Source organism: Bombus huntii, unplaced genomic scaffold, assembly GCF_024542735.1.
Source record: "Bombus huntii isolate Logan2020A unplaced genomic scaffold, iyBomHunt1.1 ctg00000090.1, whole genome shotgun sequence".
NCBI lineage: Eukaryota > Metazoa > Arthropoda > Insecta > Hymenoptera > Apidae > Bombus > Bombus huntii.
The window spans coordinates 17,501-20,000 of NW_026099345.1; positions in this window are offsets into that span (position 1 = coordinate 17,501).

The following is a 2,500-nucleotide window of genomic DNA, read 5'->3' on the forward strand; positions in this document are numbered from 1 at the left end:
CAGATGTCACCTGCCTCACTGTAGAGGCACGAGTCAGAGTGCTGGCGGCTCGCACAGATGCGAAACCTGCTTCATGAGTTTTGGGACGCTTAGAGGGCTGTCTACCCACGAGCGGCATGCGCACCCTGCCGTAAGAAACGTCAAAAGAAGGGGAACGGACCCCCCTGAGAAAAAATGGACGTTGGAGGAGTTGGCCCAATTAAGGGAACTTTGTGAGACCTATAAGGACCACAAATTCCCCAATAAAATGATAAGCGAGATCCTCACCAGCAAGACGATCGACCAAATCAGGTATCAGCGAAAGAAGCTGAGACTGATTGGTGAGGAAACAGAGCCAACTCAGGTGACAGAGGGAGGGTGCGATCCCGTTGATCCAGGCAATGCGTGTTTTGAAGAGCCTGGAATCAGCGGTTCAGAATATCAAGAGTGGAAACTCCAATTGGAGTCCGCTATTTCGACACAAGTCGAGGTGCCACCTGTTTTAAGGTGGGTCCACACTCGACTGATGACTATCTGGGTCTCTCTCAAGGGAAATAGGGAAGCCCTTGAGAGCGCTATAAATGATTTTATAAAATGCACGCTCTATGGAGCTTTACAAGAAATTAATAAAAACAAAAAGAGGGCAAGAAACGAAAACAAAAAACGGATTGCACACCAAAATAGCAATAGAAAGAACAGAAACGCTAGAAAGAGATACTCCTTCGCACGTTGCCAGGAGTTGTTCACTGAAAATCCAAAGAGGTTGGCTGATGCTGTTATAAACGATGATCAGGCCTTCCTCCAACCGGCTAGGGATCCACCTAGTGCTGAGGAAGTGAAGGGACTCTACGAGGATCTATGGGGCCAGACAGGACCTGTCGAAGTCCCTGTCCCAGGAGGTAGAGCCCCCGAGCTGTCCTTATGCGAAATCTTCCCGCCAATTGCTGTTGAGGATGTGGCGGAGAAACTAAGCAAAATAAGAATGAAGGCTGCGGCAGGACCGGATGGTTTCCAGAAGGAACACCTTCTGATCCCCGGCCTGCCTATAATATTAACTAAGCTATACAACATCTTGATTTATTATTCCTATTTTCCTCCTATATGGAAGGAAAATAGAACAACATTAATTCCAAAAGCAAATAAGAATAGCAGCCTGGTCGAGAATTGGAGGCCAATAACTATTGGCCCCATTCTCGGCCGTATTTTCTCCTCCATTATTGACGGGAGGATAAGAAGGGGCATTGTATTGAATCCAAGGCAGAAAGGATTCACCGCCGAGAGCGGCTGTAAAATTAATATAGACCTGTTGAGCGCTGCCTTGGATCATAGTAAGAAAAAGAAAGGCGGGATATTCACAATAGTGGATATCTCAAAAGCCTTTGATACAGTGCCTCATTCGGCAATTGTTCCCTGCCTGAGGAGGAAGGGAGTGCCGACCCCCATTACTGACTTGATTGGTTGTATGTATAGTGAGGGCAAGACAACGATCAAGACTAAAAATAATATGGGGGTCGAGATTACGATCCTCAGGGGAGTTAAGCAGGGCGACCCTCTGTCGCCGCTGCTATTCAATCTGTGCTTGGAGCCACTGCTGGATTTGATCGAGAATCAAACCAGGGGGATAAACATAAATGATTCACGGACGATCCCTGTACTGGCTTTCGCTGACGACGTAGTATTGCTCGGCGCCGATATCGGGGAAGCGCAGCGCCAAGTGGATATGCTCAACGAGTATCTGAATGGCCTCGGTATGACCATCTCCCGGGACAAAAGTCAGATATTTCAAATAGTCGCAGAAAGACGAACTTGGTTCGTTAAAGAACCAAAAGTTAAACTTGGGAATAACACCATCCCAACGATCGATCCCGACGAGGCCTTCAGGTACCTAGGTGCCAAAATGGGGCCATGGAAGGGCATACACTGTGGCGTAATTGTTCCCGAGCTGCTGAGTGTGGTGAGGAGGGTTAGAAAGCTCTCTCTCAAACCATGCCAGAAGCTAGAATTGATCATAAAGTACATCTTTCCCCGATATATCTATAACCTTCTCGTAAACCCGCCGAGCGACTGCGTTCTAAGATTGCTGGACAGCGAAGTCAGACAGGAAATAAAGGCCATATTTCACCTTACGCCTTCAACGGCCACTGGTTTTTTCTATGCCCCCAAATCCTGGGGCGGTTTGGGGCTGCCAAGATTTGAACACATTGTTAAACTTGGCACCCTTAAAAGTGCTATTAAAATGAAAAGCTCGATCGATCCGGCGGTGTCCAGCCTGATTGATGAGAAATGTAACGATAAACTTAAGAAAATGGCCAACTCGCTGAGGATCAATTGGCCAGCCTCAGTAGAAGACATTGAAAGGGCCCGAAAGAGATTAAAAGCAGAACATACTAAGCAATGGGCAGAACTGAGAAGTCAGGGGCAGGGCGTACCCGACTTCTCGAGAAACAAAACTGGCAACGTGTGGCTTGAGGAATACGAACTGCTCAGGCCATCGAGATTTATAGATGCCCTCAAACTCAGG